This window comes from Capricornis sumatraensis, chromosome 17 (genome assembly GCF_032405125.1).
Source record: "Capricornis sumatraensis isolate serow.1 chromosome 17, serow.2, whole genome shotgun sequence".
NCBI lineage: Eukaryota > Metazoa > Chordata > Mammalia > Artiodactyla > Bovidae > Capricornis > Capricornis sumatraensis.
In genome coordinates, this window is record NC_091085.1 from 55890725 (window position 1) to 55907665 (window position 16941).

The following is a 16941-nucleotide window of genomic DNA, read 5'->3' on the forward strand; positions in this document are numbered from 1 at the left end:
CCTGCCTGCTGCAGATTTAGCGCTGATCTATTTTAAGATGTGTTTTCAACTGTGCTCAGATGGGGGCTATGTGGAGGGCTCTCAGAGCCCAGTTTCAGCATCTGCACAATTTCTTTAAGTGCCACCTGCCCCCGGCCGTGTAATGGGCTCGGGTAATTACAGCTGACACTGCAATTGGGTTTCAGCTTGAAACACGTTGGGGGAAAAAGCCTCCAAAGAGCCTAGTTGAAGTTTATCTTCTAGTTCATCTTGTCAGTGGATTTTTATCCTTTACCACCATCACTTGCAAGAGAGCTCAGCTTGTTAATTAAGAGGAAAGCTGATCTGGTAAAGATAGAAATGTTACTTGCCATCCCCAGAAAAGGACCTATTAAAAGCTCAAGTCTGGGTCATAACATGGCCCGATTCAACCCTTACTGCCTATACTGGGTTAAATGATGTCCTTCCTCCCCGCCAAACTTATGTCAACCCAGAACCTTAGAAACTGACTTCATTTGGAAATAGGGTCTTGGCAGATATACACAGTCAACGTGAGGTCTTACTGGATTGGGGTAGGCTCTATATCCAGTGGGGCTTCTCAGCTGGCACTCGTAAAGAACCCACCTGCTAATGCAGGAGGCATAAGAGACACTGGTTTGATGCCTGGGTTGGGAAGGTCCCCTGGAGGAGAAAATGGCAACCCACTCTAGTATCCTTGCCTGGAGAATCCCAAGGACAGAGGAGCCTGGTGGGCTACAGTCCATAGGGGTGTAAAGAGTCGGACACAACTCAGTCAACTTAGCACTCATGCATGCTACATCCATAGACTGGTGTTCTTATAAGAAGATAAAGACACACAGGGAAAAGGCGACCATGTGAAAACATGGGTAGACACTGCTGTGATGCAGCTACAAGGGACAGCGAGGATTGCGGCAACATAAAAAGAAGCTAGAAGAGAAGAATGGTGGTGTGTTCTGTCTCAGAGTTTTCAGAAGAAGCCAGCCCTGCCAACACCTGGGTTGGTGGCTTCTGGACTCCAAAACTGATGAGAGAATAAATGTCTTCCTTCCTTTCTTTTTGGCTGTGCTCGGTCTTTCTCGCTGCTCACAGGCTTTCTCTAGCTGTGGCCAGTGGGGGCTACTCTTCATTGTGCTGTGCAGGCTTCTCTTGCCTCAGAGCATGGGCTCCAGGCATGCGGGCTTCAGTAGGTGCGGTACATGGGCTTAGTTATGGGATCTTCCTCGACCTGGGATTGGACCTGTCCTAAACGTTTGTCTTTCTAAGCCCCTCATTTTGTGGTATTTTTGTTAGAGGAGCCCTAGATAATAAATATGGTGCCCAAAGAAAACCAACCGACCATTAAGTAGATACCCTGCTGAGGTCAATATGCTACACACATCTTTTGAAAAGTACTGTCACAGAAGGCTGTCAACTGTTGGCAAATGATGTTGCCAGTGTCGAGGATCTGCTAGAGGTTAGACAACAAATGGGTCGATTAATGCCAGAACCATAGGGCAAATGATACCTTTTGATAAAGCTTTTTCTTGACACTGAAAACCTATATTCATGTGATAAAGACCACTTTTTTTAATATATAATTGGAGTATAATTGTGTATTTTTGGTCTCTTTTCTGGCCATGGGAGTTTTAAAACTTTAGAAAAAATGGTGACAACATGAAAATAGTAATATTAACCATCACTAGTGTTTCCTGAGTGCTACTCTAACCACTGACATAGAATCTCTCATTTAATTCCCTCAACCCTATGAGGTAGATATGATTATCATCCTGGGGCAAAACGTACAGAAACTTTAATAACTTCAGATGTCCCAGTCAGTAAAAGTCAAAACCTGGATTTCAAAGGGTCATGACCACCAATTTTTAGACAGTGAAACCTGCCCTGAGCTTCTGCAAGTCCACATCAGTTTGTCATGCACTTACCTTGTGGTTTTATTTATTTATTATTTATTTTGTCAACAGAAGGATTTTAATTCTGCCATATTAATCCCTGTTTAATCCCATATTTATCCCTGTTCCTACCTCTTATTTGAATCATTTAGTCATTTCACTCAATCAAGGTGGTTTTCTTCTCTGGGAAGCCCTAGAAACAGTTGATCAATGGACAAATTATTTACAATTCTAGAAGCCCCTGCCTTCCAGGTAGAAGGGATATGGGTGCATGGGTTGAAAAGTACCAACAGCCACTACAAAGAGCAGTATGAAGAGTCCTTAAAAACTAAAAAATAGAATGACCATACGATCCAGCAGTCCTACTCTTGGACATATATCTGGACAAAATTATAATTTGAAAAGACACATGCACCCCAGTGTTCACTGCAGCACTATTTACAATAGCCAGGGCATGGAAGCAACCTACCTGTCCATCAACAGAGGAACGGCTAAGGAAGACATGGTGCATATGTACAGTGGAATATTACTCAGCCATAAAAAGGAACAAACTTGGGTCATTTGTAGAGATGTGGATGGACTATCATACAGAATGAAATTAGAAGGAAAAAAAATCATATATTAACTTATATATGTAGTATCTGAAAAAGTTGGTATAGATGAGGTGATCTTATTTACAAAGCAGAAATAGAGACACAGAGAACAAATATATGGATGCCAAAAATAAAGTGGGAGGGGTGGAATTGGAAGGTTGGGATTGATATATAGATACTATAAAAGATGGTAAAAAAATCTGCCTGCAGTGCAGGAGAGCTGGGTTCAATCCCTGAGTCTAGAAGATCCTCCAGAGAAGGGAATGGCCACCCACTCCAATATTCTTGCCTGGAATATTCCATGGACAGAGGAGCCTGGTGGGCTACAGTCTCCAGGGGCACAAAGAGTCAGACACAACTGAGTGACTAATACACACACACATGAAATAGATCACTAATTAGAACCTACTGTATAGCACAGGGGACTCTACTCAATACTCTATAATGACCTACATGGAAAGAATCTAAAAAAGAGTGGCTATATATACGTGAATAACTGATTCACTTTACTGTACATCTGAAATGAGCACAACATTGTAGATCAACTATACTCCAATAAAAATTTTAAAGAAAATAAAGAAAAATCAGATTCAACTGAGCATCGTAGGAGGAATTCTTATTTTCCTCTCTTCTCTGATGCTTCCTAGTGGTGAGAGCTAATGTGGTCTCCCAAGTGCCCTATGTCTCAATTTCCTCGTATGTAAAATGGGGATGATAATAATCACAGCCACTGGCCAGGGAAGGGAGACGATTAAATATGTGTTTTAAAGTGCTTAGAATAGTCTCTAGTCCAAGGTGCAAACATGTGCTAGCTATTGTTATTATCCAACTGCCAGTATGTTATCATTTCCTGGCAAACATATTACAAGTTGCAAGCAAAGTAAAAGGAGAGAAAGACTCCATTCCCATCATTGGCCTTGATTGCCCCTCCATGCATTATTTATTTCTCATAGTATACTCACAACATCCTGCAAAGAGGGCATGGCCACCCTCATTTTTCACATGATAAAATAGAGTTTTAATGCAGTTGAGCTGTTTCAAAAAAAGGAGCATTTCATTTCGGCTGGGAGGCAGAACCAGATGTGCACACAAGGACATCTAGTTCTGAAGCCTGCACTCTTCTTATCTTAGTATTTCTGGATTCATATTTTATTGAAGTTGCATCTTATCATCTTAACAAATAGAATTGTAATAAATACCTTTTGTCTCTAAAACTCCAAAAGTGACCTCTCAATACCTACTAACTGAGACTTCTTTTTATTTTGCAAAATCTAAATGTTAACTTCCCTGTAAATGTGACATGATTTACAACTAAGTACTTCTGAGCCTTTTACATGGTATTGACTCTAAACTGGTCAATTGCAGGTTGAAAAAGATAATGAAAAAATACTGCATTTGGCCTTTGAGATTCTGATGAACAATATCCACCAGTCAAGACTATAACAATTTTCCTTTACATTGTACAGATCAAGGTAAACTCCTATGTCTATCTCTGGCTCATAATGGAGTCACTGGCTCTCACTTATCATCTTGAGATCACTCTTCTCTTTAATGTAAATTTAAAAGTCTGCACCTTAAACCAGAACTTCCTGAAGGGAATCAGTTAATTGAGGAAATAAAAGATTTCCTGGTAAAATATTAGAGTGTGGATCATTCCTGGCTATATTTTCATTCCTGTATATATTTGCTTCTTGATTTTCTCATCAATAATTTTTGTAAGGAAAGTGATGTATCTATGGGGAAAAGTTGGCACGACCTTCTTCCAACATGCAGATGCTTTGATAAACCAGGGGCAGGTCTATAGTAGAATGAGAAGGAATGGGTGTAGTGAGGGCTGGGCTGGTAGCAGGGAGAAAGGAAGACATTTGCAGTCAGATGACCTGGGGATGCATCCTGCTGGCCTACTGTCTTTTATTCCCAGCTGTGTTATCTTGTGCCTGATGCCTTCTCTGAGAAGTCTTAGTTTCCATATCTGTCAACAGGAGGTTACACTAACAACAGTCCATGGCCTCCTCTTGGAGGAAAACAATATAATGCAGCTGAGACAGAATGGCCTAACCTGATAGCATGAGGAAAGTGTGAGCATTGTGCTGGCATAATTCTCCTTCCTCCAATCTAGAAGCCATGTGTGGGAAAGAGTCAGTTGCCATGGCAGTCAGCACCTGTGGGGCAGGTGTCTTGTTGTGATGGCTGCCCTGGAATCTGATAGATTTCACACCATCTCTAGGAATTTATTTTAGTATTAAATCACTAAGTTATGTGCTGTAATTAAAAATGTTTAAGTTCATGCAATATATTACAGAGAAGAGCCTGACAACATACTCCAGTATTCTTGCCTGGAGAATCCCATGGACAGAGGGAGCCTGGGAGGCTACAGTCTGTAGGGTTGCAAAGAGTCAGCGAGGACTGAAGCAATTGAGTACACACGCACACACCCAAACACACTGTATTATACTTACAATGCCCTGAATATCCACAACAGGACAAGTAATAAATATGGTTTACAAATTAAGAATTTTCTCTGTATCACATGTCATTCTTAATAGGATGTTTTGGATGTGTCTTCCAAATGGGTTTCTAAATAGGTGCTTCTCCATCAGCCTGCTGATACATGGGGCTTTGGAAAAGAAAACTGAACAACTGAAATCAAACCCTGAGGTCTGTGTCCAAAGTATGCGTGGTTGTTTCGGGGATTTCAGGTTGAGCACTATGGTACACATTGGCCAAAAATCAACTGCCATTTTGTTTAAGAAACATGCATGAGATCAGTCCAATGGGCATTTCTTGGCTGCCTGAGAAGTAGAGCCCAAGTAAAGAATCTCAAGTATTTTCCAGTGACTGAATTTTCTTTTCTGTGACCAACGGAATTTAGGTCAGAAGGGAGCGAGAATGCCATCTCTGCTTTCCAAGAGGGTTGCTCCTAAAAACCACCTAGATTAGATTTACTGCTCAGTTCAGTTCAGTTCAGTTCAGTCGCTCAGTCGTGTCCGACCCTTTGCAACCCCATGAATCGCAGCATGCCAGGCCTCCCTGTCCATTACCATCTCCCAGGGTTCACTCAGACTCACGTCCATCGAGTCAGTGATGCCATCCGGCCATCTCATCCTCGGTCATCCCCTTCTCCTCCTGCCCTCAATCCCTCCCAGCATCAGAGTCTTTTCCAATGAGTCAACTCTTCACATGAGGTGGCCAAAGTACTGGAGTTTCAGCTTTAGCATCATTCCTTCCAAAGAAATCCCAGGGCTGATCTCCTTCAAAATGGACTGGTTGGATCTTCTTGCAGTCCAAGGGATTCTCAGGAGTCTTCTCCAACACCACAGTTCAAAAGCATCAATTCTTCGGCGCTCAGCCTTCTTCACAGTCCAACTCTCACATCCATACATGGCCACAGGAAAAACCATAGCCTTGACTAGACGGACCTTAGTCAGCAAAGGGTCTGTCCACTTAAATTCACAGGATCCTAATTACCCTGAAAGGACAAGGCTGATTTTATATGAACCAAGAGTAGATGGTTACTGTAGTGATTTTTCATTCAGTGAGCTAAGCCTATACTGCTTACCACCTCCCGTGCTAAATAAGGGGTTTAGGAAGGCAATTACACAAGTCCATGGACAAAACTCTCAGTTTAAAAGGACAACAGAACCATAAACCAACAAGAACAGTGCTAACTTTGTTAGGACTTTGTTGTAAGCAGTAAGAATGGTGATCTGTTGAGTCCTGCTATGGAGAAATTCCATGGCTACAGAAACTGGCTCCTGTGATGCCATCAGACTGTGGTCTTCTTGTGTTTCACTTCTGCTGTCATTGGTATTGTATTCCTCCCCAAGGAATAGGGCGGAGTGGGCCAAGTGAAGAGAGAGAAACAGGTAGAGTGTAGAAGGAGTCGCAGGCAGAAGGGGCGAGCAGAGAGGCAGAATTCAGAGACACGAAGGCATAGGAAGCAAGCTTCCAGTGATTGGGATCAGCTGGAAAATAAGAATCCAGATCAGAAGGGCCCAGGGGAGCTGTGTTGCGGAGCTGGAGCTTTAATGAAGGCTGCCAAATGGATGAGGTTTTATCAGTTTTCTCTCTGCGGAACAGATTTGTATTTTAGAAATCTCCCTGTAGCAGTTAGGAGGCACTGAAATAATTAAGGTGAAAATGAGTGGAGATAAACTAACTGGAGCAACGTGGCTAGAAGGTAGTGTGATGGTTTTACATGAGTGTGGTTGAATGATTACAAAATAGCAACTGACTAAAAGAGAAGAAAGTTCAAGATACATCCCAAATTCTTGGAAAGAAAGAGGTTTCTGGAAAAAGACATTTGGTTTTCCAATTCCAGCAGAAATCAGCTGTGCAGCCATGGGCAAGCTCCTTAAACTCTTTGCACCCCAGTTTCCTCATCTGTCAAAACAGGGAGCCAATGTTATAGGGTGCTTGTGAAAATAAAACACTTAGAAAACTCCTGGCCACAAGTGTCGTGTTGTAGCCATTCCCTTCTCCAGGGGATCCTCCTGACCCAGGTATTGAACCTGGGCTTCCTGTGTTGCAGGCTGATTCTTTACCATCTGAGCCCCCAGGGAAGTGCCAAGTGTTGTTATATCATCTTCATTTTCATTATTCTTTGCAGTAGAGAACAAAGAAGGAGGCAGAATTGAGGTGGAAGAGAGTGTTCAGGGGATGAAGAGAGGACCATGAAAGGGCAGGCTCGGGGGCACCATAGAAAGCCTGGTTTGTGTGGTAATGCTCAGGACTGGGTGAGCATCCTGCACGACGTCCATGTGGCCACTTATGAGCAGGAGACAGCACTACCCTGAGCCACACTGGAGTTCCAGGCAACAAGGGAAAGTGTCCAGCCTCATACATGTATTCAATTAACTGATGTGAAATTAACCTAACATAAAATGAGCCATTTGAAAGCAAACCATTTAGTGACATTTGGTGCATTCACAATGTTGTGCAAAACCCACCTCTACTTGGTTACAAAATATTTTCATCACCCCAAAATGGACCCTGTATCCACTAAACAGTTATTCCCTAAAAGCCTCTTCCCCTAGCATCTGGTCATCATCTACCTGCATTCAGTTTTTAAGGATTTTTCTATTCTAGCTATTTCATATAAATGAAATAATACACAAGTGCTCTAGTAGACACTTGGGCACATATGTTCACTGCAGCACTGTTCATAATACCGCAGAAGTAGAAATAATCCAATGTTCATTCAGTGATGAGTGGGTAAACAGAAGTCTGTCTGTAAGTACAATGGACTATGTCTGATCATTAAAAGGGATGAGGTTCTGATACCTGTTACAACATGGATGAATGTCAAAACATGATGCAGCCAGATGCAAAAGGGTTCATATTTTAATGAATCTTATTCATGATTGCTTTTTCCAGTCGAAAAAATCTTGGCACATTGAAAAGTCAGGGTGTGGAATTCCCTGACTGTCCAGTGGTTAGGACACAGTGCTTTCACTGACCAGGGCCCTGGGCTTGATGCCTGGTCAGAGAACTAAGATCCTGAAAGCCACGTGGTATAGTTTAAAAAAAAAAGAAAGAATAGTCAAAAGAAAAGACATTATTTCTAAAAATAAATGTTTAGGGGGTAGGAATAGTTAGGGAGTTTGGGATGGACATGTACACACTGCTGTATTTAAAATGGATAACCAACAAGGACCTACCCTATAGCCAAGGGAACTCTACTCAATGTTCTATGGCAGCCTGAATGGGAGGGGAGTTTGGGAGAGATTGGAGCCATATATATATATGGCTGAGTTGCTTTGCTGTGCACCAAAAACTATCACAACATTGTTAATTGGCTATACTCCAATATAAACTAAAAAGTTAAAAAAATAAATAAATGTAAACATTTTATTTTCACCCCAAACATAATTTATGATAATTTTACTTCCCTGACTTTAGTGGAAGCAACCTCACTAATAATATTTAATTAAAACCATGAACTACTAAACACATAAAAACATGTATATAGGGACACACGTTTCCTTTTGTCTTGACCTCAGTATGACATGGCCTGACTCTGTTGAACTCTGTCTTCAACATTTTGACATTTTGTCCACCATTAAGTTTTTTGCATTGACTTTGACTTAACATATGACATTACAATGATTCAGTGATTGAATTATTAAATTATGTGTCTTGATTGTTGAGTGTTTGGGTGGCCCCTTAAATTTTGTGCTCAAGGGCCAATGTCATTCACTTCTATCCATGGGTTCCAGCTTCAGTTTTGCCAAGGAGCCCTAGATGCCCGGTGTTTGGACTGTTCTGAGGTCATTACATCTGGGGGCTGATGAGATGCCCTGAGTCTGAGCATCGCTGGATGGTCCCCAGGTGCTGATGTGGTGCCAGGAGCTTTCCAAGTGCTTTCCAGGTGTCAGCTCATTTAATCCTCAGGACTGTGGGAAGTAGGAACTTCACTTGTTGACTCTGGTCTTTGGATGATGCAGTTTGGTCCCAGAGAAGCTAAGCATTGTGCCAAGATCACCAGCTAGAGGTGGGAGAACTGGGTTTAAATCCAGGCAGTTGGGCTCCAGAATGACCCTCTGCCTCCCCATCATCCTGTCAGATGGGCATATGTTCCAGAGGCTTGTACAGAACTGGGGTGACCAGATCATCTCCATCCCCATTTGCTGGAACTCTGCTGAACTTAGGGGCTTTCCAGGTGGTACTAGCGGTATAGAACCTGCCTGCCAATGCAGGAGACATAAGAAATGTGGGTTCGATAGCTGGGTAGGAAAGATCCCTTGGAGGAGGACATGACAACACACTCCAGTATTCTTGCCTAGGAAATCCCAAGGACAGAGGAGCCCGGTGGGCTACAGTCCATGGTGTTGCACAGTCAGATATGACTAAAGCGACTTAGCATGCACGCATTGCTGAATTTAGCACTAAAACATCTGCATTCCAGGAAAACCCCAATACCGAGAAAACCAGATTGATGGGTTACCCTATCCATGGGTCAACACACAGGCTGGAGGTTGTGGACTAATCCCAGTCCTTGGCTCTGCCACTGAATCACCCTGAGACCTTGGGTCCTTTGCTGAGATCATTGCGCCGCAGTTTCCTCTTCCGTAAAAGGATAGAGCTGGCGAGATAATTCCGCTTGAGTCGGGAATTCCTTTAACCCCTGTTTGGTCCTGATGCAGGTTCAAAAGAGAGTGAAACAGGAAAGTGAATGCGACTGGAATATCTTAGCTTCAAAAAGAGTAAAGCAGAGGGCAACTTGATTAGAATTTTCAACGGGCAATAAGTCCCCTACAAACAAAACTTAAAGTCTTGACCTTTCAAAGGGGTGGGTGAACTTGCCATCAATATCAGGCATGAGTGAAGTTGCAGCTTGCCCTCCATCTCCTGTTGCTGATGATCCTTCAGCTCTACCATCCCCCACCTCCTCTTCCTCCTCCACTCAGTTACTCTTCTTGTCTGTTCACTGGATGCCAGCCCCTGGATGCTAGCTGTACTACTGTACTTTTCAAAGTCTTGTGCTGTAAGATTAATAATGTTTTCTTTATTTTTTGTGTTTGTTTTTCATGTATTATTTATGCAAAAAATATTATAAACCTGTTATAGTACCATATTATATAGTCATTTGTGTTAGCTGGGTACCTAGGCTTACTTTGTTGGACCTATTGAACAAATTAGACTTATGAATGTGCTCTCAGAATGGAATTCATTTGTATGTTGGGGACTTACCATAGAGTTTTGCTGCTGCTGCTGAGTCCCTTCAGTCGTATCCGACTCTGTGCGACCCCAGAGACGGCAGCCCACCAGGCTCCCCCGTCCCTGGGATTCTCCAGGCAAGAACACTGGAGTGGATTGCCATTTCCTTCTCCAATGCATGAAAGTGAAAAGTGAAAGTGAAGTCACTGAGTTGTGTCCAACTCTCAGTGACCCCATGGACTGCAGCCTACCAGGCTCCTCCATCCATGGGATTTTCCAGGCAAGACTACTGGACTGGGGTGCCATTGCCTTCTCCAACCATACAGTTTTACCAGATGTAAAGTCTATGTCTGAGAGGAACAGAAGCCCCCCGCTCCTGCCAAAGCTCATCTTATGGATGGAAAGGAGAAGAATGCAGTGGAAAGACCATCAGGGGAAAGCCTGAGGTAGAGTAGGCGGTGTTATTTTTCCTAGAGACAGAAGTCATGAGAAAGACACTTACAGTGTGTGGGAAGGGCTGATGAGATGGGAAGTTGGTTTCCTTGGAGAACAGAAACACAGGAGGATTCCTTGACTCAAACAGCATGTATGTGGTCAAGGATTCCACCCAGGATGCTAGGAAAAGTGACAAATTATATATAGAGAGAGGCTGCAGAGTGCCTCTCCCCGTAATTAGGAGAGTGAGATGAGGAGACGATGGTTGGAATTCTGCTCAGTTCAGCACAACTTCCATGAGACTGAGCGGCATGCACTCCATTTCTCACTGCTCAGGTGGGGAGGTCCTCTCCCTGCAACGATTTACGTAAAAGGCCACCAGAAACAAAGCGGCTGGAATTAGGGATGGGTCAACATGATGGGCATAGGGCAGGGGAGAAATGTGTGCTATGATCATCAGTGATCTGAAGGGGAGGGATCAGATTATCAGGAAAAGAGATCTTGAGGTGACTGGAAGTCCTAGCCCACTTTGAAGATGTGTTGGAAGGTCTATCATAAAACATCCCTGTGAGCTCCCATGATACTCTGCTCAAATCATAACAGGCCATGTAATGTATCATAAACATCTGTCTCTAGAGTTGGCTTTATTCTTCAGTGCTTAAAAACTAGAAAATTCATCACTTATCCTGGCTTTCCATAAATGCTCATTGAATGAATGAGCTTGCTTCATTTTAGTTGCAGAACTGAGAAAGCATGGGTTCCCTCCCCCGCTGTGACCCTAGGCCACCAACAGCCAACCCTCAGATGTACCATTTTCCCAAGTGATGCTCAAAACATTTTGTTTTTTCAAGGCTTAAGGATCAGCAAGCCCCCCTCCTCCCCTTAGTTCCTGCCCTTCACCCAGAGATGCTTTACAGTCCAGCAAAAAGTCCATAATGCAGTAATTAATTTGTTTTCTATGTTTATTACCTGAATAATAGATTCATTGTGTGTTATCTCCTGGACAGCAATTAATCATAAACTTTGCAGGATGGCACAGGCTTGATAAGGTTCCCTCACAGCCACACGTGGCTGTATGGAAACCCTGGAAGATGTTTAACAGCACCTGTTCAAAACCTACTCTAGACATTTCATGAAGAAATTTTTCCCCCTCTATATTCCTCCTGCAGGAAAGAAGAAAAAAGTAGCCAATAGCTTTTTCCTCCCAATTGCAAGGGCTTTCCTAAGTCCTCCACCTTCTTAATGGAAGAAAGATTTCCATCTCCTTGGCTCCTGTTTATCTGTAAGATGTAAGGACCCAGTGCTCCATTGTACATACTGAACAGAACAACACCATTTTTTGGAAAGCACAAAATGTCCCACCTTGAACAAAAGACAAACCCGTCCTCCCTTCCTCCTCCATTAACTTTGGAACCTGGTTTAAAAGGCAAAGAATCTGAACAAACAATTCTTTAGAAAAGAAAAGAAAAAATAAAACAGTTTCACAGATTTGGCAAGTAATTCCAGACTCTGAATGCGTGCCTCAGAGCCGCACATAAGAAGCGCAGCTGCCTGAGGCAGCCCCTAATTACATTTCTGAAGTTGGACTTAGAACAATTTGTTTCCATTATCTTTCTCTCAAGGTGGGTTCTGGAAGGGTCTGGGGAATCGATTTCAACATTCGGCATAAACTTTTCCTTGCAGTAACCCTAGTGACATATCGTTATAAGTAAATTTCGCTTGTGCTATACCAAAGGGGAATCTGAGCAGAGTTTGATAGACTGTGGACTTCCTTTTGCAGTTAATAAAAACCAATTCGTGGAGGATTATGGATTTGAAAATTGTGTCATAATCACCATCAGACACCTTTGCATTTATTTAAAAAAATTTATTGAAGTATAGTTGATTTACAATGCTGTGTTTGTTTCAGGTGTACAGCAGAGTGATGCAGTTATCCATAGCTCTTCTTTTTCAGATTATTTTCCCTTATAGGTTTTTACAAAATACTGAGTATAGTTCCCTGTGGTATACAGTAGGAACTCGCTTTCTTTAATCTCTTTTATATATAATAGTGTGTATATGTTAATTCCAACCTCCTAATTCACCTCTCCCCTATCTTTCTCCTTTGATAACTGTAAGTTTTTTGTTTGTTTTTTTTTGGTCCATGGGGCCATTTCTGTTCTGTAAATAAGTTCATTTGTATCATTTTTTAGATTCTACATATAAGCTTGTCATATATATTTGTCTTTCTCTATTTGACTTAATTCATTTAGTATGATCACCTCTAGTTCCACGCATGTTGCTGCAAATGGCGTTATTTCATTCTTTTCATGGCTGAGTAATTTCCCATTGTAGATATGTACCACCTATCTTCAGATACGTATCTTCTTTATCCATTTATCTGTTGATGGGCATTTAGGTTGTTTCCTTGTCTTGGCTGTTGTAAATGTTGCTGTTATGAACATTGGGGTGCATATATCTTTTTGACACACCCTTTTATTTAATCTACAGCATATTCATAAATAAAATTGCAAAGGAACAGGATTCCACCTTACATTAGTCATTGCCTGAAAATGGGAAGAGTGAGAAAAGCTGGCATCTCTTTGATTCACGAGGGCAAGAAGAAGTCTCTAAGCAAATTATTAAGTAGAGAAAACAGTTTGTCAAGCTAGCAAGTCACAGTAAATCTGTTCTAGGTCTGGAAATCTTTCCAAAACACAACAACAGAACTTGAAAGCATACCTTGATTCTATGATCTCATTTAGGCAATGTTCAAACCACACCTTCACATCTTTGAAACACTCTATTAGAGTGTGTATTTTGACTGTAAAACCCAATCAAATAAGCACTTTTAAAGTTAGAAGCCATTTAAAGGTAATACAAACCTTATATATAAATAATCAAGTGAAATTTAGTCAATGGTCATGCATGCATGCTCAGTTGCTCAGCTGTGTCCTACTCTTTGCGACCCCATGGACTGTAGCCCACCAGGCTTCTCTGACCATGGGATTTTCCAGGCCAGAATATTTCTAATGATTCTTCCAGGTATCTCCCCTCTGTTCAGCAAAACCTTCTGCCCTTAAAATACTTATTTTAACATACATAGAATTTTTGATGATGTTTATTTTCAAACATGTGTATCATGTTGGTTCCCACTTCCAGTATAGCTACCCAGTAGGACTATTAAATGTGAGTTAGAAAAAGCCATTCTTCCTTAAGACCCTTTGCCACAATCTGCAAGGAACTTGTTATGATAAACGTAGAATGCTATGATGGCTACCTCAAGATGAATATGAATGACACCCCTCTGGAGTTGTATAATGCAAAACCTTCCCGACTGTCCATGGTGATCCTTGACCAATTTTAGGGCCTGTGTGTCTCCATAGCGCCCTGTCTGCTGCTGCTGCTGCTGCTAAGTTGATTCAGTCGTGTCCGACTCTGTGCGACCCCATAGACGGAAGCCCACCAGGCTCCCCCGTCCCTGGGATTCTCCAGGCAAGAACATTGGAGTGGGTTGCCATTTCCTTCTCCGATGCATGAAAGTGAAAAGTGAAAGTGAAGGCGTTCAGTCGTGTTCGACTCTTCGTGACCCCATGGACTGCGGCCTACCAGTCTCCTCCACCCATGGGATTTTCCAGGCAAGAGTACTTACTGGAGTGGGCTGCCATTGCCTTCTTCTAGCCCCCTGTCTAGGGTCTCCAAATTCCTGAAATGTCACTTTCTTATGATCATCCTTGTACAGTTCTTACATTTGAGCTACTCCTGTACCCGTTCTTTCATCAGAGGCTACATTTTCCTTTCTGAAATTTCTTGCAAATAAAATCACATAGTACGTGCTTCTGGCAAATACCAGCCTGCCTTGCTTGGCTCTGCTGCTGCTGGGAGCAGAGTTGCTCCCTTCTTTCCCAGTTGCTGGCTCCATTGCCTTTGCACAGAGCTCATTCTTACTCCAGACTGTAATAGAGAAGGACAAATTTGACTCCATATTAGATCTGTTTCTTTTACTTTAACCTTTGCATTCTATTGCTTTTGCTTCAAGCTGAGAATGCTACCTATAGTCTGAAATATACAAGATAATCCATTCTCTGATCTTTCAAGGTATAACACTTTCCATTCATATAGATGTAAAATGTTGCAGAACCTAGAATAACATTTGTCTTGTTGGAGGTTTATAGGAACATCATAACCTGACATATGTGGATGGCTACAAGAACAAAGAATTCCTCCACCAAGAAGTTTGCATTTCCTCTTTTTAGTATAAAATAAGCCTGGATTCTGACTTGATTAAGGTGATTCTCTAGGACATTAGTCTGTCATCTCCTCAGTCTTTCTGAATAAAGTCCCTATTCCTTGTCCCAACAACTCATGTCCTAATTTATCAACCTATCGTGCAGTGAGCAGAATGAGTTTGGACTCAATAACAAGACTGATTTCAGCCAAAAAATGCTCAGAGCAAGGATACCAGTGCTGGACCACTGCCATGGGACTCTTATTATAGGATATTTTATTCGGAGACACATCTGGAAGAACATTTCCTGGAACTGCATTGCAGGTTGAGACTCCCCCAAAATGCTCCCTCCTTTCTCTTCATCTTTCACCTGAATCAAACCTGTATCATAGTATGAAGGTACTTACTGGTTACACTTGCTTTTATCTCTTTGGTCTTTATGCTGGGCTATGCTTAGTCACTCAGTCATGTCCAACTCTTTGTGATCCCATGGACTGTCACCGTGGAATTCTCCGGCAAAAATACTTGAGTGGGTTGCCATGCCCTCCTCCAGGGGATTTTCCCCACCCAGCGATCAAACCCAGGTCTCCCACATTGCAGGCAGATTCTTTACCATCTGAACCACCAGGGAAGCCCGTGAATACTGGAGTGGGTTGCCTATCCCTCCTTCAGGGGATCTTCCTGACCCAGGAATTAAACTGGAGTCTCCTGCATTGCAGGCAGATTCTTTACCACCTGAACTACCAGGGAAGCTCTTGGTCTTTATAGGCACCTCTTACACTATCTCCTTCCACCTTGATGTCTGCTTTTTAAAGGATTCAAATGAATGGAAATGCATTTTGACTGCCTGACTAATTGTTGCTCTGCGTGTTTCTGAAATCTATCCAGGATGCTGTTTTATCAGGATGGAAATGGAACGCACACAAATGATATTTTTGGGAAAAAAACAAACAGAGAATAAAGTCTTCTAAGCTTTCTAATGATCATTTTAACTCATCTCAATCTACCTTCAAATAATGTTATATCAGGCCCTGTATGTCTGAACTTTGACAAGAGACTACTTCTGAGTCTCTTATCTCGTGCTTTGTAGTGTTTCTATCAAACATTTTATTTCCACAGATATTTTAAACCTCATGATTCATTTGCCTTATTTAGACTTTAAGAAGTAAATTGTGTTTTAACAAAATTGGGGAAAATATTTTTAAAAATTTTATCTACATATCTGCTGGAATCTAGTACTTTTACTTTTATTAAAGATTCTTGTTTTGTTTAAAGAGCTGCCTTCAGTGTACTTCAGATCTGCTAATGCTGAATTCTTTTAGTCTTTGAAAAATCATGATTTTGCCTTTATTTTTGAAAAACACTTTCACTGTATGTACAGTGAAAATCTGCATGTACAGGTTAATTTTGTTAAATTTTTAATCATTTAAGATTATAAAAATATGGTTCTATAGTAGCCTATGTGATTTCTGGTGAAAAACATGAAACATATTACAGTACACAATATATATATAAATTATATAAACATAGGATATATAAATATATATTTATATGTGGTATATTAATGTTATTAATATATGATATATAGATTATAATTATAAAATATTATTGTTTTTAAAATTAATTCTTTATCAGTGTTTTCAGAAACTACATTATAGTGGTTTCTAATACATTTTTAAAAAATGTTTCTTCTGCTTTAGGTTTATTCATCTCTTTTGATCTGTGTTTCATAGTTCTCATCAGTTCAGTTCAGTTCAGTTGCTCAGTTGTGTCCAACTCTTTTCGACCCCATGAATCGCAGCACACCAGGCCTCCCTGTCCATCACCAACTCCCGGAGTCCACCCAAACCCATGTCCATTGAGTCGGTGATGCCATCCAGCCATCTCATCCTCTGTCGTCCCCTTTTCCTCCTGCCCTCAATCCTTCCCAGCATCAGGGTCTTTTCCAATGAGTCAGCTCTTCACATCAGGTGGCCAAAGTACTGGAGTTTCAGCTTCAACATCATTCCTTCCAAAGAACACCCAGGACTGATCTCCTTTAGGATGGACTGGTTGGATCTCCTTGCAGTCCAAGGGACTCTCAAGAGTCTTCTCCAACACCACAGTTCAAAAGCATCAATTCTTCAGCACTCAGCTTTCTTTACAGTCCAACTGTCACATC